This window comes from Coptis chinensis, chromosome 9, assembly GCF_015680905.1.
Source record: "Coptis chinensis isolate HL-2020 chromosome 9, ASM1568090v1, whole genome shotgun sequence".
Classification (NCBI taxonomy): Eukaryota; Viridiplantae; Streptophyta; class Magnoliopsida; order Ranunculales; family Ranunculaceae; genus Coptis; species Coptis chinensis.
The window spans coordinates 59941820-59965947 of record NC_141464.1 but is presented as its reverse complement, the minus strand read 5'-3'; the positions used below and the strand labels follow the sequence as shown (position 1 = coordinate 59965947).

The window sequence follows — 24128 nt, the reverse complement described above, 5'->3', positions numbered from 1 at the left end:
ATCAGCATGTCCAGCTCACACTGGAAACACTTCTATAATCTACTATCCATAGCGCACTAATTTTGCGGAGAGAATGTTTAAAAAAAAACACACACACACACACACACACACTCTAAACAGAACTACCCTCTCTCTAGTGTCCAAGAAGACAAACACATAAACACATACACACAAACAAAGATAAACAGATGAGCAAGAACACACAAAAAAATATCGACACATACAAGAGAACCACATTTTATCAATTACTGGATTGTCACAAAAATAGTCCTACTGCATAAATAGAGAAACTTTCCTTTAACACTAGGTCCTCAAATCTTTAAGCACTATATCCACACAAGATTTAAGTATTCCACATATTACATAAACAAGTAGATAACAAAACCAATTCATGAGAGAAGGGGTCATACCCAACAACAACCATAATAACTTACAGTTACAGAAGATGGGGTTTGCTCTTTTTCAACATGGGTTTGTTTCAAGCTATACAGTAAAGCAAATGGTACTTACAAAAGTGATTTTTAGACGTGAAACAAATACTAATTCAACTCACTTAAGCTCAAAACAACTAAAAATATCAAAACTTTATATTGTAAACAAAACAATCAATCAAAATAACTCACATGTAAGATACTTTGAAATGATACATACTTTCAGGGAATCCAATAGTTCTTTTCCAGCAGAATATTGGTGAACAACATAACAATATAACACAAATAATTCCACATTACCAACATTCAAACAATTATTCATACCTGAAAACAAAGTTTAGCTTGAAATCCGAAAACAAACCAAAAGCTTACCTGAAAACAAACCAAAAGCTTTAGACTTTAGATGTTTAATAGTAAGACTTTCTCCAAATTAGAACCATCACTTTAGATGAGAGGAGATATTTAACTTACCAGTAAAATACTGAAAAAGGAATGGTAGAGAGAGAGAGAGAGAGAGAGAGAGAGCGGTGTTATTATTTGAGCTTTTCTATTTGAGTTTTTCACCTTAAAAATAGGCGCTCAAGTGAAAATAAGAGCGCGGGATAGTGAAAATAAATTTCACTCAAAAAAATTGACCGGCTTAAGTGAAAAAAGAGTGCGGGAAGTAATAAAGAATGGTCGCGAAAAACAAAAGGCAAGGGTGGGCATACAAATTAGGGCTGGAAATGGAGCGGGTTCGGGTCGGATTCTCACTCAAAACTCTTTACCATATTAGGATCCATCCGGATTCAGGTTGGATTTCGGATATCCATATCCATTAAAAAACACCAAAAAATACACTATTTTAATGATTTTCATATATAAATGTAAGATATAAATTAATTTTTAGACATCAAAATATAAATCTTGTTAAAACGATTTGGGTTTTCGGATATTCGGGTAAGATTCTAGTCACAAATATAGAAACCTTATCCGTTAAAATGGATTCAGATATGGTCGGATTCGGGTTGAATCCCGTACCATTTCCAGCCCTAATAAAAATGTTGCATGGAATATAGGGGTGATTTCGGATCCGATGAAGGGTGTAAAGGCTCGATTTGGTGTAAGCTTTATAGGTCTTGATCGTGGATGGGAATGTGGATTTGATGGGAGTTTGACTGAGTTTGCGATAGATGCGAGCTGCCTACGTATCAAGTTCTTGGGTGCAACTTGAATCAAGTCAGACATAGTTCCTTTTAACTTCTCTTTATATAGGCAAGTTGCCCGCGCTTCCTCCTCTTCCGCGTCAGGTCAAGTTCAGGACTTAAGATCATTAAATGAGCCATGATGGGGAGTAGTGGCCGGTGGAGTAAATGAGTGTCTATCTAGAGCTCCGATCTTAATGGTGACAGTGGGTGTGGCATACGTTGATGACCATTATGGAACGCGCCTGACTAGGCTGAGCTTTTTGGAGCTTGCTCCTGAAACGTCCGACCGACTTATAGTAAGTTCATCTCTCTTTCATTTTGATTTCGATTTTGATAAAGTTATGATATTTTTCATGCTTGTTAAATGTTCTTAGAATTTGTTGTTCTCTACCAAAATTTTATAACTAGTTAAAATATATTTTATACTTGTTGAATGTGTGTGAAACTCTAGTGTCATATGATGTTTGAGAGTATGAACATTCAGTGTCCACTAGGAGTATGAACACTGAATGTTCATGGGTTAGTTTGTTACCCCCTTGTTTGAGAGTATGAACATGAACATTCAGTGTTCATACTCCTAGTGGACTATGAACACTAAATGTTCATACTCTTGTTGGACTATGAACATTCGGTGTTCATAGTTGATGCAGTATAGTTTGCCAATGCATATGTCAATGAACTGGAAAAGCGGCAACAAAGTCGGAAAGACATGGACACGACCATATTTGATTGGAAACGTCAAAATAAGCGTAACCCACAGCTTTTGCTGTGGGCACCACCCTCTCAGGCCCTAAATACATCGTTTAGGCCTTCAAAATCACATTTTTGTCATTTTAGAAAACTTTTGTTTTTGCTATATCTTTCGATAGGAGAGTTTGTTTTCGATTTGGTCAGTTGGGTTAGTTCTATTTTGATTAGTAGTTTCTTAATATGTGGTTATCCCAAAACTTTATATTTTTGGAAAATTTCAAATTTTGTGGTAATTAGGGTATTTCGCCTATATAAAGGCTGGTAGTTTGTATTAGGGTTTTCAATTTTGGTTTGAGTTAATAATATTAAAAGTTACTTCTCTTGTTTCCATTGTTTGGTATTCCTTGTGTGTGAATCAACAAACTTGAAGCCATTAATCCCTGGTATTTCACAAGAAATCAATAGGCTTTAGTGTAGGTTGTGAAAATCTGCAACTTATAAGTTCTTCTCTACATCAATAGTCATATTGGACTATGAACAATGAATGTTCATACTTTTGTTGGACTATGAACATTCAGTGTTCATACTATTGAATTATGAATAGTGAATGTTCATACTCTTGTTGGACAGCTTATACATTGTCATATATAAACTTTCTTTGTTATATAGTGTCGGTTACGCGGCTTATATTAATAAATGCCGCGCATTATACATTATACATTGTCGTATAAGCTTTTACTTAATAGATATGATACTATAACTGTCATACTTATATGTTATGTCACTTCTTACAACATACATCTGCAGATTACTCAAACCTTCTGTTCGGAAACATAGAGCCGAACAGTACCATTTCTGCATATGACAACTTAAGTTACATATCTCTAACTACCATACTGTCGTATATAATATATTTTTATGTTAGAAACCCCCCTGTAATATGTAAAACTATTTGAGATATCCCCCTGTAAAACTCTATAACGGTTAAACCATCACATCCGTTGGTTAGATCATTGCTGCTGCTTAAATGATTACATGGACAATTAATCCACGTTGGCAAACTCCTCAAATGGACATAGGAGTGTTTTGGTCAGTAGAAACTAATTCACTGATGGGAGACGTTAGTTGGGGGTGTAACTCAAATTGACCCCTTTTTTTAAAGTCATAACTGCTCTGCCAAAATGCAGAAAATACTTTGTGTGCAATAAACACCATAAGCACATACTAAAACAATTAGAATGCCACCATACTTTGTGTGCAATAAACACCATAAGCACATACTGAAACAATTAGAATGCCACCAAAGGAAGTGAATGCACTTCAGCAAGAACAATGACATCCACAAAGAATAATCCACTGCCTGAGGAAACCATTCCAACACTGCACAAGAAACAGTAGTAAGCAGCCACCTCTAGAATGACTAATCAGTTTTGCTAATTCTGACAGGTTTCCAAAAGAGAAAGTTACTGACCACGAATCAAAACCAAATCTAAATGAGGAAATGAGGTTTTGCTTCTAACATAAATTTGGTTTTAAAATGAGGAAAGTTACTGACCACGAATCTAAATTTGGTTTTGTTTCTGACAGGTTTCAGAAGAAAAAGCTATTACATCATTTTCAACAGAACAAACACCTGTAGGAAGCTATGGAAAAAGTAGAAAACTTGCAATCACTGATACGTATAAGATGAAAGTAAAAACATCTTGGAGCACTGTTGCAAGTACTGAATAGCAAAAATATGAACTATTTACATAAGCCAAAAACTTGAACCAGAACACTTTTACTCCATGTTTACAAAATATCCATAACTTATGCAGAAACTAGAAACAACAAAATATCCTCCCAATAATAATAGAAATTCATCGAATCTAGAACTGCAGAAACTAGAAATGCACAACTACAATTAATTTTAAGTCCTTCAGTCGTCTTTATAATTTTAAGTCCTTCAGTCGCCTGCAAATCCAAAGTTAGTATGAGTCTACATTGAACACTATTCAATAAAAAGATTACAAGAGTCAAGAAACTAAAAGCACGAGGAACCAACTTTCCACTCTTCAAAGATATAACAAGTTTAAGAATAACTTAATTAATATACCATTGTAACATGGCCCTAACTCCTAATAAATCAACTAGCCTTGTTACATAGACCTAAGCACCATACCCCTAGCTCTATATAACATTCAATAGGAAAAGTAGCATAAAACTCATTCGATAGCTTTATCATTTTTCCTTTCATTGGCACTTCATTTAGAATAACATGTTTCGGGAAATAAAATGTGCAACGAGTGCATTCAGACAAACCACAAGTGACTAATAAGGAAGAAGACAAAACATCGCTCAATGTTCCCAAACACAATGCAAAATAAACAAATTGTGATGATGCCCTCCACTACAACAATATTGCTCTACTCTAGGAAGGTTTGTTCTACTCTAGGAGGGTCATTCCCACCTCATTTTCTAAATGATTAAAACTGGTAGGGTTACTGTCAGTAGGTCATATATTCCCAATGCCAAATAATAATACCCAAAATAATAAAAATAAATACTAATATATAAATCATGGTAGTGAGTTCTACATAAAGGACATGCATAATATACAGAATGGGTATCAAGCTCAAGACCTTATAGTAGAATTGCCCGAGCAATGGCCACATCATCTTCCCCAGGATAGCACTACATGGTTAAAAAGAATATTAGCCCACATAGTTGTAGCAAAAAAAATAGTAACCATCCAATAAACATAAAAGCAAAAAAGCAAGAGACATCTAGACAATGTAGCAAGCACATACCAGTCATCAATACTGCTGATGTTGTTGCTATTGATTAGGTGGTGGAGGTGGCATACCAGGATGGAACACCGGAATCCCCTGACCAGGCTCAGCAGAGCTCTTCCTCAAGCTCAGCATAGCTTTTCAGCCTAACAGACCGAGCATGGTGAGATGTTTCCAGGTCAGGCTCCTTAGGTCTCGTCAATGTGAGTTTTGGCTTAGAAGTGGTGTTTGCCTGTACAAAAATAGCCACACAATCTACATTAGGTTGAACATGATAGTGATGGGATGAAACAGTTAAGCGGGAAACACAAAGTTAAAATTCAAGGAAATGCTCATGGCATCTGAACGAGATCAAAGCTTTAGGAACTAGTTTAAACAAATAACATATATGTAGTATCTTTTGAAGTCAGAAGAGAAATTTTTTGTCACAATCAATAAAAGAAAGATGGGAATTAAAAGTTAATAAAGCAATACCGTCAAAGAAAAAGGTAACATGGTTAGTTAATTTGCAGTTTGATAAAGTAGTCGACTAATGCTAAATGTCATACAGTAATGGTACAACCAGGAGTCTGAGATCTCATTCTAATGGTACAAAAATAGAACATCACATTCATCTTTAGTGGTTGATGAGGCTTACCATTGGTCTATAGCTTCAATTCGACACACTACCGAAATGCCCTACTTCATATTTAATAACAATTGTGAAGAATGTGATTAGAAGGCACTCAATCAAGAAATAATATAAGTTCTTCCTCCTCCACAATAAAACCCTAGATTTACTCTTTTGAGAACCTTAGAAGAATGGAGATAAAGGTGAGGAAGAGAAGGTTTTACACCTCACCCCAATCTCTAAAGACCAACTAGTAATTTATATAAAGAAGAACTCAGCCCAAAATGGTAGTCCCAAAACCACCCCACTCTCATGTTCTTAATTCCTTTTTCAATACATTTTTACCCCAAAGATTAATACAACTACTATGAACATGCCCAATTTATCAATCATATTCAGTTAAGTGGTCAACTTTAAGTTCTACTAACAATTTCCAATAGTTTAATTTGATAATCTAATTGACCTGTTCACCTTGCATATTTAAAGTGACAAATTCAAATTCAAAATAGATTTTTCAAAAATGCCAAATTCAAATTACTCATAGCCTAAAAGATAATTATTAAAATATGAAAAATACCTCCGAGAATAGTCATGTTCCTCCCATCTTTTGACTGCAGAGCACTATTTTGTCAACTAATGCACCATGTATTGCCCTGTAGAAGGAATAAATTGTAGAATAAAAAAGTTAAAGTACACCCACCATTACATTTTTATAAAAAGTTAACAAAATGCTAGCTATATGTATACCACGTAGAACAATTCATTAAACATGTCAAAAGTGAACTTACTTAACATTTAATCTAAATCAGAATCATCATCACTAGATATTACGCCATTTTCTTCATAATTAGAATATTAAGCCAATGTATCATCTTCTTCATCAGTTTCACCATCATTAACAATAAAATCATCATCCATCAATGAGTTTCTCTCTATAATGGTCCTGACCGCAGCCGCGTCAACTTCACTTGGGTTCAAATCTTCTCTATTCAGTTGTATGGGTGCAACTTCTTCTGCTTCGATTCCATTGCTACTTTCATCAAGTTGCTCTTCTTCTTGATATGCCTCTCCACCATACTCTACTCCAATCTCATCCTCTCGTTCTAAAACATCATACACATTCCTAGGTTTTAACTTCTGGACAACTTGCCAACTACCCCGCAGTTTAGTATCACTCACGTAAAAGACTTGAGCTGCTTGAGTTGCTAGCACAAATCGATCATCTTTATACCAAGTCTGCGAAACATTAACACTAGTCACATAGCGGTCTATGTGTATTCTTGTTTTTCTGTTACCAACATCCCACCAATCAAACTAGAAAAGAAAAACTCGATAGCCAAATAAGTAGTCCAACACTATGACATCTATTAAGATACCATAAAAGTCTATCTCTTTTGATTCGTGGCACCCTTCCACAACCACACCACTATTTTGAGTGCGTAGATTTACTTCTTTATAACTAGTATGAAACCTTATTCCATTAACAATGCATCCGCTATACCGATTGACACGATTATCTAGCCCTCATACTAATGAGTACAACTCATCAGTTGATTTAGGAGATTTCTCGAACCGCAATATTTACATCTACGAATAAAATATAGACTAATCAGTAATATCAAAATGGGCATGTAGTTAAGTACAATATCAAAAGGACCCTAAATGAACACTAACCCAACTCTTAAACCATTCAAGAAAAAGTGCTTCCTGCCTCTCTTCTAGATTATGTGGACTTTGCATGTTAAGCTCTATCTTGTGTTGTCTGCATATAGTGAAAACATTATGATTATATGTCTTTCCATCACTTACTAATACCTATATAGGGTCTAAATAATTATTCAACTTACTCAAGATATGGTAATACTTCATCTGTATTATTCAGCATGTAGTACCGAGCCTTATTGAGCTCTTTTGAGTCCATGATCATATACCTAGAAGCCCCCAGTGGTTGTACATTCTGTTTGAAAATAGACAACTCTATATGTTGTTTCCCATTACCACCATTGAAATTCCTTTCTTCACGGTTGAACCTTGTTTCAATTCCTTGCAGATACATAGAGCAGAAAGTGAGACATTCAGTATCAATGTATGCTTCTGCAATTGAACCTTCTGGGTGTGCCTTATTATGTACATATTGTTTCAGCGTGTGAAAAAATCTTCATAAAATTTCACAATTATTGAATACTTAATACAACATGATACTATAGTTTTAAACATAAGCTACATTTTATATTAAACAAATACCTTTCAATAGGATACATCCATCGGTACTGCACAGGTCCACCATATATTGCTTCATGGGGCAAGTGAACAGCCGAGTGAACCATGACATCAAAGAATGCCAGCGGGAAAATCTGTTCAAGCTTACATATAATCAAGGCAATGTCTTTTTCCATCTTCTCAGGAATTTCCAATCTCAATGTCTTGCAACACAACTCTTTGAAGAAGGTACCCAACTCAATTAATGTGGTGCATACATCATTAGACAAACAACCTTGTATTCCAATAGGAAGAAGTCATTGTAGAAGTACATGACAATCGTGACTCTTCATTCCTGATATTTTACCATCTTTAGTATTTACACAACGAGAGATGTTTGAGGCATAACCATCTGGAAACTTCACTGACTTCAACCACTCACAAAATGCAATTCTCTCTATAGACGACATAGTGTACCATGCAGGTGGTACAACAAATTTATTACCCTTCGAAATTACATGCAACTCTTCCCTTATGCCCATTGTAGCCAAATCCAATTGAGATTTTACCAAATCTTTGTTTTTACCCTCTAGGCTCATTAGTGTGCCCAACACGTTATCACATATACTCTTTTCAATATGCATAGCAACTAGATTGTGGTGCAATTCAAGAGTTTCCCAATATGACAACTCAAAAAATATGCTCTTCTTTGTCCAATTCAACTCAATCTCTATCCGCTTTCTCTTCTTCTTGTTCGGTCCCTTCCCAAATTTCTATTCTTCAACAAGATTAAGCTGCAATAACACTTCATCACCTGGCAACTCCTTTGGCTGCTGCCTATTCTCAACCTTTCCATCAAACAATTCCTTTCCTCGGGTTCGCCAAGGATGTCGTGGAGGCAAAAAGCAGCGATTGGCCATATAACATAACTTTTGGCCATTCTTCAAATACATAGAAACAGTATCCTTATTGCAATTTGGACATGCGAACTTGCCTTTGGTGCTCCACCCAGACAAGTTACCATATGCAGGAAAATCATTTATAGTCCACAATAGTGCAACATGCATCTGGACTGTCTTCTTCGTCACAACATCTTATGTCTCCACTCCATTTACCCACAAATCCTTCAATTCATTTATCAATGGCTGCAAATACACATCAATGTCATTTCCTGGTGATTTATGACCAGGAATACGTAAAGACATGAAGATGAAAGGCTCTTTCATAGATTTCCAAGGTGGCAAATTATATGGCATGACCATTACTGGCCACATACTATATTGATTGCTCATGTCACCAAAAGGGTTAAACCCGTCACTTGCAAGACCAAGGAAAACATTGCGAGGATCACTAGCAAACCACTCATGCTTCTTGTCAAACTCTTTCCATGCTTTAGAATCTGCTGGGTGTCTAAGCACATTTTCCTCCTCAACCCGTTTCTCTTTATGCCATCTTGTATCCACCGCCGTCTTCCTTGACCTAAACAACCTTTGAAGTCTCGGTGTAAGTCGAAAATACTGCAAAACCTTTTGTGGTATTCTCTTATTCTTACCTTCATTAATATTATACCTCGGTGAATTACATTCTGGGCAACTCTCAAGATCCTTGTTTTTTTTCCAAAACAGCACGCAATCATTTACGCATGGATGTATTGGAATATAACCAAGCCCTAACCCTTGCATTAACTGCTTAGCCTCATGATGGGATGCCAGGATTGTCTTGCCTGCAGGCAATGCCGCTTTTATCAATTGAAGTACCGTATCAAATGATTTGTTACTCCAACGATAGATTATCTTTGTATGAACCAACTTCATAAGAAAATCTAAAGAATCTAGATTTTCTTCACTCATATCATTATGGCTAGTAGAAGGGTCTGCATCTATATCATTAGTATAATTATCTCCAACTTCTCCATGTTGTATATCTGGAATAGGATTATTCACATGACTTGGTGCTCTTAAATCCTCAAGCAGGTCCTGCATCCCATCGAAATGACCACCTTCATCACCAAAACCATCCTCGTCTTCATCTTCTTCACTCATCACCTCTAATTCTTCACCATGATATACCCAACGAGTGTAACTATTGTCCATGCCATGCTCTTCCAAATCATATTTCACGTCATTGACAAGCTTGTAATATCTATTTTTGCAAATCCGGCATGGACATAGAATTCTATCCGCCTTGATCTTTGTGAACACCGGCAACGGTAATAAATTCATTAATACCATTAGTATACTGAGTACCAAACCTATATGGCAATTGAATCCAACTCTTATCCATATTCAATAATGAGACAACTCCTATAAAAAAAAAGTTTAAGAAAGTTAATTTCAGCACAAATGAAATTAAATAAAATAATTAACAAGAAAAAAAAAAAAAAAAAAAAAAAAAAAAAAAAAAAACAAGCAAATGGACATCAACATTTAACCACAAGATATTCAAGTGAACAAAGGCACTGAGTTTCTAATGCTCGAACACCTATCAATCACAAAGGATATCGAACGACACCCAATCACCAGCTCACTAAGTGTGTTACCTCATCAAATTGATAATCAATCCCATCTCTCAAAACAATCAAAATGAATTTAAATAAGGCTAGATCTCCCTCATTTTTCACTCATTTTACATATATTGAGCTTCCTCGAAAACGAACAACCAATCGAAATCTAATGCTTAAAATCCATTTCCCTACTAAACCATATATTAAATAAATTAAAACAACACAACCCCTCATTCAATCAAACAAATTAAATAAAATCCAAAATCATATATGTGTAAAATAAAAGTGCGTACCTAGAATAAAAAGCTTAACCTGGGATCCAACTACACCACCTTTCAAGAAAATTTCAGAAAATTAGAATCACCAAAAACAAAATATTAACACTTTTGATGTTTAAAATTAGACTCATGATTAATAGGAAAAAAAAAAGATGTTTAAAATCAAAATTCTTCAACATTAGAACCACTAAATAACCTTTGCACTTTAATTAGATGACTAAACAAAAAAGAGAAGTGACTTACTAGTAAAGCTTGAGCAGACACTGAAAATAGAGAGTGATGGGAGAGATCGAAAAGATAGAGAGAGAGGTGAGCTGGAAGTTAGTGAGAAGGAGACGGCAATATTTTTAGGTAAGGTTATTATGATTAATTTTTTTCTGATATTTTGGCAAAAAAAAGGAGCATATAAGGGAAAACTCAACAGGATGCGTATTTGCTGCGCCCAATGCATAGCAAAAGTCCCATCACTTGCAACGAAATAGTAAAGCGTGGCCGAAGCTATTTAGAAACCACCTTACGTTCTTATGAAAAAATATTAGCTGCGGATTTGAGCGTAGCAAAAACTTATAACTATTTACTACGCCTTTCAAAGTGTCGATGATACTATTAAAATGAATTAAACACCATTTTCTTTTTACTAAAAAACATGAAATATCTTTAGCTACACTTAAAAGCGTTGCTAATGTATGGTATTTGCTACACTTTCTAAGCATTGCAAATATTTTTGTAGCAAAAAGGCCCCATCTCTTGTAGTGATAGTACAGAATCCCAATACTCCGTTCTGTGATATATATCGAGAATTGGTGTCGATAACTGAAGAGATGGTCCATGGGGTCCATGGGGTTAGTGGTCCCATCATATTGGGTAAACTTTGGATTTTTGAATTTTGGAAGTAATGGCACCCTTTCTACTTCCTTTTTCAACGGGTTTCTACTTACATGGTCTGCCAGTTTATGAATCGAAGCTGATACCTTTTCCAGTAGCTGGTCGCCAAATTGCCTCTACATCATCTCCTACACCATTTCTTTCGTGATTGGTGCTTTTACCTCTTCCACTTGCACCACCTTTGGTGTCAATTTCTCCACTGATTGCACCTCTTCGAGGTGGCTTTTTCTCACTTCCTCGTGATGACTCTTCCTCACCACTGGAGTGCCTGAACTCGATTCATCGCCATCTTTCTCGTAAATAGCTTATACTGCACGCTTCTCATTTTCTTCTCTCACATCTTTGTTTTCAGTCATTAAAACTTTGTTCTGCTTCTCCAATTCTTCAAACTTTCTCAACAAGGCTTTTAAAGAAACCTCTTCTTCATGTATCTCTTCTACTTCTTCCACCAACCTACTTACCGATCGCCTTGTTCTGCGTTCCTCATTCTTGGACGCTGCTTGAGAAGTGCTTCTTTCATTAATCATCATCGTTTTACTTCCTGTAGCACGCTTTGGAGGCATCTTAACAAGAAAATGAACACTTCACTGATCTCACATAATTTCCTTGAACACAACTAATTATTCTTTATCCCAAATGTCTACCAATGGATTCGATCTTCAAAGAAAAAGAAAAGAAACAGCTTTTCTTGTCTTTGAATCACGGACGACGCCAATGTAGTGATCAAGTTCTTCTTCTAAGACCAGTTGTGAATTGAATAGGTTTGGATTGAATTGAGAATCAAGTAGAAGTAAAATTTAAGCTTTTGGATTAATTAGTAATGGCGGTTACAAAGTCGCTCAAACTATCTCGATATTGCTCTGGTTTTACAAGTTTTTCTGGAATAAATCTAATGAATCTTCTTTCTCCTGATCATCGCTTTATATAGTCCTTCAGCTATAGTTGTGTCCAATCCTATCTTGACGTGTGTCCATTCCCATTCTTCTTCTTCCTTCTTCCTTCTTCCCGCTTGTTCCTGTAACACATGAACTTATACGTAAGATATCGACAATCATGTCGATATCTCGAGTTATTTACGATATTCGGGCTGGAATATCTAGTTGGCGATATTTGCCCAAGACAAATGTGGTATGATTCTTTTTCACTTATTTGTAGAATTTCAATAGTAATGGCTAGCATTCGCAAGTCAGGGAAAGTACACATCAATCCCACATTTTTTGGGAGTGGGACAAATGAGACTATCTATTTTAGTCGATCTGAACTAACAAGAAATGTATATGCTTTAGGAGAAGTATTATCTGCTCCCTAGTCCCTGCCAAATAAGATAAATGAACGAGTTTATTAGTAATATACTTGACCAAGATATCAAGTGCTAAAGTAAGTCATTGGCAAAAGCACTTTGAAAAAAAAAAAATTGGGGGCAAGCATACAACAAAAAGTGCAAGAACTAACCACACTACGTATAAGCAGCATGCACTTCTAGAATTCCAAGAAAAATTATACCTTAATTTTGGGAGAGTATCCTCGATGCTTGCAACTGCGGCAACCGTTTGCTTGATATAAAACTTTTTTCATACGATTTGTAGAGGTCATTTGTTATATCCTCACGCGTTGGCTGCTTGATCACAACACATGCTAGAGTTGTGGAGACTGCAAAACATACACGAGGTTTATATTCAACACATGCATGGTTCGAGCGTACAAATATCATTATGTAACTAGAGAAAGTTGTCAAATCAATAGACCTATGAGCCAACCATGCAAATAGGCAGAAAGATGGAGTACCCTATGACATCTAAATTAACTCTAGCTTAGCTATCATCAGAAAGATCTACCTGATTATCTACTTAGCTAATACAGCTAAAGGAAATAAAGCTTTAACGCATATGAAAACGAGAGCAATATAATGTACCATAAAACATTAAAACGTCAGTGACATGGTGAGCAAGTTACAGGCACATAACCAATTAATGAATACCAGTATAAATTCCCGACAGTAATTCCAAATGCCAACCACTATTTCTTAAAGAAGTTCGATATAAGGCCATATATTCAAACAGAAGTCGAAGTCACTAGCTAGGGGTATCGCCAAAGTCACCTCCATACCCCCAGTGCTTAGTACTATCTCCGCCTTCCTTCAGTAGTCCCTATAATTGATAAGCATCCCTCGATATAATAAGTACGCACACCAATGCTAAGAGCATCTCTAGGTGGTGGTAGCATACTCTTCATATTTGAAGAAAGGCAAAAAGGCAGTTTTCACTCTCGAACTTGTCAAGTTTTACCACTTACCCCCCTGAACTTTACTTCAGGCAATTTTAACCCTGGACTTGTAAAACGTATCCAGCTCCATTTTTCCAGTTCATTTCTAGCACCTGAAAAGTGACGTGGAATTATATTTTCTGACGTGGCAAAATTAGAATTTGACACGTGGCAAAATTAGAAATTCCACGTCATAAAATATAATTCCACGTCACTCTTCAGGTGCCGGAAATATGAAGGTGGATACGTTTTACAAGTACAGGGTTAAAATTGCCTAAACTGAACTTTAGGGGGGTAAGTGGTAAAACTTGACAAGTTCGAGAGTGAAATATGCCAATTTGCCTTGAAGAAAAAATTTGAAGAAGTTGATCGCAAATTTCGACCAATTCTAGGTGGTCGCAAATTTCGCCCGCAAATTCACTTGACGGGCCCACCCTGCGTGACATTAGTACCGATTACCAATGATTGACACCACATTATCTTGTGGCATTAATGACGGCAACATTAATCTCTTGCGCCAGCGCCCGATACTAATGGCGCGTGCTATCAAATACAAAGTCCAAACTTTTACGAAATTGCTTCATTCTCACCCCAACACTCCAAAACTATCTCCACAACTATGGTTTCTTCTTCATCATTGTAAAAAACTAGCCAACATACCGACGTTGCCGAATCAACTCAACAATCCTGTTATTTTGATACACTTGATTAAGAGAGGTGCCAAATTTGCACCTCAAAAAAACACCTTACGTTATCATGCAAGTATCTGAACAAAAGGTGTCCTAAAGCACCATATTGTCAAGTTTATATGTTCATACATAGAAGTTTCAACGAAGATGGTGAAGAAGTCAGATTTTTGAAATGTCCAAATGGTATATGTCATGGTATGGAATATATATATATGGAGACAGTTTGTTGATATGCACGTGTTGTGGCGAGGATGATCATTGGTATAGATATTGCCCATATGCACAGATATCATGCCCAAATGGTTGTGATAGTGTTAGAGAGCTGAAAAAGTTTGCGAACCTTGAAGAAAAAGGTCTTAATCTATTGAAGTGTTTAGTGTGTGGAAAATATGAGTGGATAGGTGTTGTAATGGAAAATGTTAAGAGTAGTTAGAGTGTTATAATGTGAGTGATTAATGTTAATCATTTTATTTTCTATGACTATGTAACTTTTTTTTAATATGAATAAACTTTAATTTTATATATATATATATATATATATATATATATATAATAAAATAGAAATTGATTAACATTGTTTATTGATGATTAAAAATAAATATGCATGTATGAAATTAAATTACAACAATCAATGTCGGTCACCCCTAATGCTCCATAGATGCTCGACAAGGTCGCTTTTAAGTCTATCATGCATAGTTTTGATTGAACTCGTAGAGTCCCCTCAATGTAGTATTCCCGAGTAGGTGGGATCTGTGGTTGCCTTTCTGGATCAGGAATGTACCTCCTCATTTCATAATTTTTATTCTTAGCTCCGATTATCATATTGTGCAATATGATACATGCTCTCATAACAATACCCATTGTCTCCACATGCCATAATTTGCAAGCTTTTGCCAAAATCCCTAATTTAGATTGCAAAACCCCAAAAGCTCTTTCAATATCTTTCCTTGCAGCTTCTTGCATCGTTGCGAACCACTTCGTCTTTAGAGCATTAGGGTTTGAAATTGTTTGTATAAATGTCGCATAGTTAGGATAGATACCATCAGCTAAATAATAACTCATATTATAGCTATGCTGATTTACATCAAAATAAATAGGTGGAGAAGTACCATTGATCACATGCTCAAATACCGGTGAGTTGTCCAACACATTGATGTCATTGTGTGACCCTGACATCCCAAAGAAAGAATGTCATATCCACATGTCTTCGGTTGTAACAGCTTCGAGAATAACAGATGGTTTTCCAAAACGACCACTGTAAGCACCTTGCCATCCAGTTGGACAATTATGTCATTCCCAATACATATAATCAATGCTTCCCAACATATCTGGCCATCCATGTATGGCAGAATGTGCAAGCAAGCGTTCTGTATCTGCAATATTTGGCCTTTGCAAGTAGACTGAACCGTACAATTTGATAATTACATCACAAAAATGCCTCAATGCCTGGTTGCAAGTATCCTCGGAAATGTATAATTAATCGTCCAATTGATCAGCCACCATACCATAACCAAGAATACGCAAAGTTGCAGCCACCTTGATTAGAGGATCTATACCAGGTTTACCATCATTGTTAAATTTAGGCTGAAAGTATTTAAAATGAGTCTGAATATCGTTGAAGATGTGAAGAAATAAAAAAAATTCATACGAAAGCGCCATTTGAAATCCTCTTTCGGAAAGACAGGACGATCGACAAAGTAGTTGGCTTCCAATATTTCCAAAGTCAGAGCATAGTTTCTATGTTTCACTTTTCGACCCTTCTTTGAACCACCATGTGGTGCCTTCGGAGCATGTAGTTGTGCTTGTGCAAGTACAGCCAAATGGTGCTTCATAAGGGGAATAACGTTAACAAATTATTTATCAAGACTATCTACCGAGTCTTCCGCGGGAGAAGATGAAGAAGAAGACGGATGAAGATGAAGATGAAGATGAAGATTGAAGGGGAAACATCTCATACACTTCATGATCTATTTTTTGGCAATGTGTGTGTGTGTTGTTTGTTAAGGATTGATGTGAAATGGTTAAATTGTTTGATAAAAATGTTTGAGTTGAGAGTGTATGTAAAATGAAGAAGGAAATGAGTGTAGATATAGTTGGTAGAAATCCGGCCGTTTTTTGTCCATTTTTTTCCCGTTGGAGCACGCACGCGACAAGGAGTGGCGCCGCCCGGTGGTAGTGGCCTTACCCGTGTTTGTGATCAAAGTCAAAAAATGGGGCTTACATTAGTATCGGGCGCGACATTACTATTAATCGCTCCAAGATCCGCATCAAATTGTCAAATTCTATAACAAGAATCTTGACGATTGCGGTTATCGCGACCATGAATGAAGCCACCTAGAGATGGAATTCCGAGAAATTCCGAATATTTTCTTCAAATATGAAGAAAAATACATATTATACTACCACCTAGAGATGTTCTAATGACTTAACTTGGGAAAGAGTTAATTCTTCCATCAGAAAGCTAACATATAGTTCCAGTTCCATTGAGAAATACTAAGACAACTAATTCATGAATGCATTTATCGTACTCTTTATGAAAGGTTTCTTTCTCTAAAAGCTCTTGCTGAATAGGAATGTCTACTAGAGCCGGAACAGGTCCTCACAATTTAACTATCAGCACTTCGCCAGACAAAGAAACAGATTTATAAGCAGCGTCTATATGTTTAAGGTGCCATTTCTAGCGAGGGGCAGGAGTAGCAAGCATAACGATTCTACAGTGATTTTTTTTATTTCTAGCGTCTAGTTAGCACATAGCTTTACCAACAAGACTAGACCAAAGTGTTCACTACTGGGCACCATAAAATCATCCCCCCGTTGAAAATCAGACCAGATATTCTATTAGGTAAATTTTAGATCCATTCAATTGTACCTTCCAATTTCAAATATTTTCTTACATAGTATAGAATATTCGCCAAAACAACTACGCAGAGCACTACCGCAGCTCTTAAGAACGCGCACATGGAATGGCTGACCAAGGAAAAAACAGAACAAAATAAAACAAAACATGGAATTATTCATTAATTATTAATACTTCAGACCTTCTCTGCTTTTGGTTCCCCCTTAGCTTCTTTTTTGTTGCCTTAAGAGAAGCACTTATTGAGTGAAATTCACAGATTTGAGTTCAATAATGGATGGACCGGTGTACGCATGGTTGTGTCAGAATATCCCTAACAACTTAACAAAGTGTGATTATTCAAACTAACACAGATTAAGGACTACACGAAAGGCCTTCTCAATGAAGCAAAGATAATGTTCTCAGGACATTTCCCAACAATGGAAGAGTGGCTTCCAAATTTCCACAGTTACTGTGGCCTTGAACATCTTCATTGTGGATGCAGTCATGAACATGGGGGAAGTTGCAACAAATGAGATCTTCGATTGGATTACCAGTAAGCCTAAGATTATTAGATGTTCCTCTTACATTTATCGTCTCTTGGATGACGTCGCGACTTTCAAGGTATGACATTTGGTGAAACCTCATGTTACTGTTACTCTAGCCGTTATTGATATACAACAGGTTGTATGTATTACTTTATGCCTTGATCGATTTGAACTTCTTTCTTATTAGTCAATGGAAGTTGATGCATCCTAAGACATTAATGTATGCAAGCTAAACCAGGTACGAATGTAAACAGATGAGGGGATTTTCATTTGCCAAGAGAAATATGCGGTGGACTTGCTTAAGAAGTTTCACATGGTGAATTGTGTTACTTCTTCTACTCCTATGAACACGGATGAGAAGTTGACGTTGACTGATGGAACACCAACGGCTGACGAGAGATTATTCAGAAGCATGGTTGGCGGGCTGATGTATCTTACCCATTCTCGTCCGGATATAATGTTTGCAGTCAGTTTGGTTTCAAGATTTATGCACATACCTTCTGTTCATCATCTTGGAGCAGCCAAGAGAATTCTTCACTATATACGGGTGACTACCAGCTATGGTATTTGGTATGGACCAGTTTCAAAATTCAGTTTAGTTGGTTTTGCTGATAGTGACTGGGTAGGCTCTGTTGATGATCGGAAAAGCGCAAGTGGCTTCATTTTTAGTCTTGGGCCCGGGGCTATATCATGGCTCTCAAAGAAGCAGGCAACAGTCGCATTGTCCTCCTGTGAAGCTGAATATATGGCAGCAACATCAGCAACATGTCAAGCTATTTGGATGCAGAGAATTTTGGCAGACTTGCACCTAGTTCAAGCAGCACCAACAGAAATTTTCTGCAACAACAAAGCAACTATAGGAATAACGAAGAATCCGGTTTTCCATGGCCGAACAAAGCATATTGAGCTTCGTCATCACTTCATAATAGAGATGTCATCACAGAAGGCAAGATTGTGATGCAATACTGTTCGACAAATGATCAAACTGTCGATGGGTTTACCAAGGCACTCTCATATCCGAAGTTCTTGAAGTTTAGATCCTCACTGAATGTTTTACCTTTTTGCATCAAGGGGGAGTGATAAGCATTGATGTAAAACAAGTGGGTTAGTGTCTGCAAGTTAGTAGTCCAAATGGTCTATGTAATTGGCTGTAGTGTTTGAGTGGTTTAGGAGTCTGTTAGCTATACTTCAGGAGTTGTGCTAGTCTTATGGAGTCTTAGATTGTTGCACAAGTATAGTCACATTGGCTATGATTCTGTTATAAATAAGTCAGAGTTAGTACAATGTAATATCGAGTCTTTTAGTTCTCATAAAACAAGTAACACTTGCAGTCTCTTCTCTCTGTTCTGTACTTGTGCTTAAGTTCTCTGCTGTCATTATTCCAATAGTTTTGGTATCGAAGCCAAGGTTTGTTCCAGTTGAGCATTGGGCATTGCTCAAGAGATTAAGTGTTGTAGTAGGACACCTTTGTGGAGTGGAAGTGTTTGTCTAAAAGCTTCAAAGAGAAGTGCATCATGACTTCTCTAATTGTCTCACAATCCCAATCCTTAGTTCCAATAATCTTCAATGGCAACAGCTACGAGTTCTAGAGCATTAAGATGAGAACATTCTTTATCTCACAAGACCTTTGGGAGCTTGTTGAGAATGGATATGTAGAGACTGCAACCGATGTGAGGGAGCTTCGTATGAAGGATGCGAAGGCTCTACTTGTCTTACACCAAGCCGATCTTTCCCTGTCTTGCAGACACCACAAAATCGAAGGACGCATGGAATGTTTTGAAGCAAGAGTTCCATGGCGACAATAAGGTGACAACCGTAAAGCTTCAAACGTTTCGTAGGGAGTTCGAAACTCTCCTTACGAAAGGAAATGAATCTGTCCAAGATTTCATTTCTAGAGTTTCCGTGATAGTAAATCAAATGAAATTTTTTGGTGAACAAGTATCTGATCAAAAGGTTGTAGAAAAAATTCTGAGGAGTCTTCCGGCTAAGTGGGATAATGTTGTTATTGCAATAGAAGAATCGAAAGATATGAAAACTTATTCGGTGAATGAATTAATGGGCTCTCTTTTAGCGCATGAAGCTAGGATGAACAAGTCATCAGAAAAGAATGTGGAGTAAGCATTTCACTCCAAGGTGGAGATGTCTAACAGAGGGGGAAGAGGTCGAGGAAGAGGCAACTTTCATGGTCGAGGAAGAGGACACGGTAGATCCAGTATGGGTAGAAGCAATCAAAATGGCGACTAACAAAGGCAGAATAATGAGGATAGGAGATGTTATACTTGTGATCAGGTTGGGCATATCTCACCACATTGCCCACAAAAAGATAAGCAGCATGCAAATTTTGCCGTAGAAAAACACGAAGAAGAAAATCTATTCCTTACCTGTTTAGAATCGCAAGAGAAGATGGGTGATGTATGGCTCTTGGACAGCGGTTGTAGCAACCATATGACAGGGGAGAGAAGTCTTTTTCGCAACATAGATGAGTCCGCAAAGTTAGAACTTCGGTTGGGTAATGACAAGAAGATCCATATTGACGGCAAAGGGACTGTCAAGGCCAAAGGCAAATCAGGTATCAAAAAATCTCTATGTGAAGTCTATTATTCACCTGATTTAGCTCATAATTTGTTAAGTGTTGGCCAGTTAGTCGAACAAGGATATTCAGTTTTGTTTGAGGATAATAAATGTGAAATTAGAAGAAAAGAGGTATCCGATAAACCTCTTATTCAGATTCCTATGACTAAGAATAGGATGTTTCCTCTTGATCTTTCGTGCTTGGAAGAGTGTGCACTAGTCACTAATGTCAAAGATGATTCTAGACTTTGGCATCTACGGTATGGTCATTTGCATTTTAATGGCTTGAAGCTATTAAATCAGAAGAATATGGTATTGGCCAGGTTTGCCTTCAATCCACTGTAGTGATGATGTTTGTGAAGGTTGCATCTATGGGAAACAACACAAGTTACCATTTCCGGTTGGAAAGTCTTGGCGAGCGACGAATCCCCTTGAAATTGTCCATGCTGATATATGTGGTCCAACAAGGACATTATCCTTCAGTAAGAGTAGATATTTTTTACTCTTTATCGATGATTATACTCGTATGACTTGGGTTTACTTCCTTCTTACAAATCTGAAGCTTTTGATAAGTTTAAGGAGTTCAAAGTCTTCGCAGAAAAGGACAGTGGGTATATTCTGAAAACTCTTCATACTAATAGAGGGGGAGAATTCTTATCCAAAGAATTCATCTCATATTGCAAGAAACATGGGATACATATGCAGTTAACAGTGAGGAGAACCCCATAACAGAATGGGGTTGCAGAAAGAAAGAACCGGACAATAGTGGTGGAAATGGCAAGATGCATGTTGAATGAGAAAAGGCTTCCAAATAAATTCTGGGCTGAAGAAGTGGCGACATCAGTTTTTCTTCTGAACATATCCCCAACGAAGGCCGTAAGGAACATGACAACCTATGAGGCTTGGTGGAACCAAAAACCCAATGTAAGTCGTTTAAAGGTTTTTGGTAGCATTGCTTATTCATTGATTGATTCGAGTAATCGTTCTAAGCTTGATAAAAAGAGCGAGAAATGCATTTTTCATTGGGTATAGCGATGAAACAAAGGGTTATAGGTTATATAATCCAGAAAATGGGAAGCTAATTATTCATAGAGATGTTATATTTGACGAAAATAGTTTCTGGAATTGGGAAGAAGAATATAATTAGCATGTGCCATTTGTTGAAGATGTGGTAGAGCCGACTGCAAGAGTTTGAAATGTCTGACTTGGGACTGCTGCATTTTTTTCTCGGTATCCAAGTACAGCAAACAGATGAGGGGATTTTCATTTGCCAAGAGAAATATGTGGTGGACTTGCTTAAGAAGTTTCAACATGCTGAATTGTGTTACTTCTTCTACTCCTATGAACACGGATGAGAAGTTGACGTTAACTAATGGAACACCAAGGGCTGATGAGAGATTATTCAGAAGCATGGTTGGCAGGTTGATGTATCTTACCCATTCTCGTCCGGATATAATGTTTGCAGTCAGTTTGGTTTCAAGATTTATGCACATACCTTATGTTCATCATCTTGGAGCAGCCAAGAGAATTCTTTGCTATATACGGGCGACTACCAGCTATGGTATTTGGTATGGACCAGTTTCAAAATTCAGTTTAGTTGGTTTTGCTGATAGTGACTGGGTAGGCTCTGTAGATGATCGGAAAAGCACAGGTAGCTTCATTTTCAGTCTTGGGTCCAGGGCTATATCATGGCTCTCAAATAAGCAGGCAACAGTCGCATTGTCCTCCTGTGAAGCTGAATATATGGCAGCAACATCAACAATATGTCAAGCTATTTGGATGCAGAGAATTTTGGCAGACTTGCACCTAGTTCAAGCAGCACCAACAGAAATTTTCTGCAACAACAAAGCAACTATAGCACCTAGTTCAAGCAGCACCAACAGAAATTTTCTGCAACAACAAAGCAACTATAGCAATAACGAAGAATCCGGTTTTCCATGGTCGAACGAAGCATATTGAGCTTTGTCATCACTTCATAAGAGATGTCGTCACAGAAGGCAAGATTGTGATGCAATACTGTTTGACAAATGATCAAACTGCCGATGGGTTTACCAAGGCACTCTCATATCCAAAGTTCTGGAAGTTTAGATCCTCACTGAATGTTTCACCTTTTTGCATCAAGGGGGAGTGATAATAATTGATGTAAAACAAGTGGGTTAGTGTTTGCCAGTTAGTAGTCCAAGTGGTCTATGTAATTGGCCGTAGTGTTTGAGTGGTTTAGGAGTCTGTTAGCTATACTTCAGGAGTTGTGCTAGTCTTATAGAGTCTTAGATTGTTGCACAAGTATAGCCCACATTGGCTATGACTCTCTTATAAATAAGTCAGAGTTAGTACAATGTAATATCGAGTCTTTTAGTTCTCAGAAAACAAGTAACACTTGCAGTATCTTCTCTCTGTTCTGTACTTGTGCTTAAGTTCTCTGCTATCATTATTCCAGCATGATGATCACTATTATTTAAAGTAGAAGTATTACATTTTGGTTGTTTGGATTCTGTTTGCGTAAAACCGTAATAAACGACTTCGTTTTACTTTCGTTGTTGTTGCTGTCGTCATTGATTTTTTCTAATTAGGTTTAAAAGTTGCTAATTAAGTGGTAATAAGTGTTTAAGTGTTGTTGTTGTTGTCAGTTCAATTCAGTTGTTATTTATGTTTCTGTGAGCAAGTGTTAGCAAATCTTTACGCCCTACTTCAATTCATTCCATTTTAGTCTACTACTTGTCTATCTTAAGAAATAATAATATATATATATATCTTTTATTAGTTTGACTGTTAGGCTCGAACCTTTACGGATTTAGCATCTATGTGACAGTGGCATCGCTAAGGTTCCTAATAAGCTTGAGAGCTAGATCAAGTAGAACATCAAAGAATTTTTCTATATCGTGATCCATGGTTTTTCTAGGTGATGAAATGGTTTATCATAGCTTTTTCCTTAGTTTAATCAAGCATGTGATTGAAAAATAAAAGGTTCAATCAAATAGTACACATCTGATTGATATGGTTCTCTTACCCTTAGAGATTTAAGAGCTTCTGATGCTTGGTTTTTCCCTGACATCTAACATCATCTGAACTTCTAAAGTATCATTTGATTGCTGATTGCTATGGTATCTTTTTATTTTTTATGTGGATGTGTGATTTTATTTGTTTTTATGAATAAATCTAAGCCTGCATGCATGTTCTAAAATATTGTTATCTACAGTTTCGCTGGTAGCAGATGAATGGGCTGCAGCACCAGCACCTCCACAAGCCCACGCAACTAATCTTCCTGCTCCTAGTTGGGATTGATTTAAAAGGGTGTTGCGTCATTTAGTTTAGATATCATTTTGGCAGATTTTCATTCATAAAGTGACTGACTGACTGGGTATAGGTAGTTTTCTTATGCATCATCTTTGAACTGTTGGAACGATGCATTTTGGAATATTATAACTCATTTAAATTATGGCTTTTTTAGAGAATTATTTGTATTTGTCTGTTTCCTAAGTTTCTCTGGTTACTTGTGATCGAGGCTTCTCTTAATGGTTTCCTTTTCACTTCCTTTTCTCTTAATGGTTTCCTAGTAAAGTGATTGACGATCCATTGCAATATTGCGTTGTTTTCATTTCAATTAAAGCTGTTATTTTGATGAATGTGTAGACCGTTCATATGGCCTATCAATTTTTACGAATGTTGAGAGT

General features: G+C 36.8%; 2 long non-coding RNA genes across 2 annotated transcripts; one reads left to right on the top strand and one right to left on the bottom strand.

The window, feature by feature from the left end:
• The first annotated feature begins 17326 nt into the window (after positions 1 to 17326).
• LOC147477057 (uncharacterized) lies at positions 17327 to 22845 on the top strand. Its single transcript, XR_015208907.1, has 2 exons — positions 17327 to 21381; positions 21624 to 22845. It is a non-coding gene; the product is annotated as an uncharacterized LOC147477057 (long non-coding RNA).
• LOC147477056 (uncharacterized) lies at positions 21768 to 23216 on the bottom strand. Its single transcript, XR_015208908.1, has 2 exons — positions 22319 to 23216; positions 21768 to 22263 (listed from the first exon to the last, which is right to left on the bottom strand). It is a non-coding gene; the product is annotated as an uncharacterized LOC147477056 (long non-coding RNA).
• Between the last annotated feature and the right edge of the window lie 912 nt (positions 23217 to 24128).